The sequence below is a fragment of the Propithecus coquereli genome, unplaced genomic scaffold (genome assembly GCF_000956105.1).
Source record: "Propithecus coquereli isolate 6110/MARCELLA unplaced genomic scaffold, Pcoq_1.0 Scaffold40, whole genome shotgun sequence".
Classification (NCBI taxonomy): Eukaryota; Metazoa; Chordata; class Mammalia; order Primates; family Indriidae; genus Propithecus; species Propithecus coquereli.
Window position 1 is genome coordinate 2,039,676 of NW_012149730.1, and position 502 is coordinate 2,040,177.

Genomic DNA, 502 nt, shown 5'->3' on the forward strand with positions numbered 1-502 from the left:
AAAAAAAAAAAAGATAAAATTGTGTAGCTCCTCTGAGAAGAACTTGAGTATGATAAATCATACAGTGAATAGAGCTGTGTAGTCTGAACACTCATATTGGGTTTCTGTTTAGGTGAGCAGGCCATTTGCTTTTTTTTTGTTCCTCTGAGACATACCTGCAAACCCCAGGGAGGAGAGTAAATGGATGACAATCCAGCTTCTGTTATTCTTTCACCCTAGAGCATCCATATTATTGCATATCTTTAGTTTGTTCATTTTTATCACTCTATGATATTTCCATTGTACTAATGGTTTCTTGTCAATAATCTAGACTTTTGTTTATTCATTTGCTGTTATGACCCAAAGACTAGATTGGTAATAAAAGCGTCCAGTGTCTCTTTCTTCTGCCCTTTTTAAGGTCTATTTTCCTAATTAGCCTTTTCTTTCTTTTTTTTTTTTATTTCAGCAAATTATGGGTGTACATATGTTTAGGTTATGTGTGTTGCCCTTGGTTCCCCCCCCC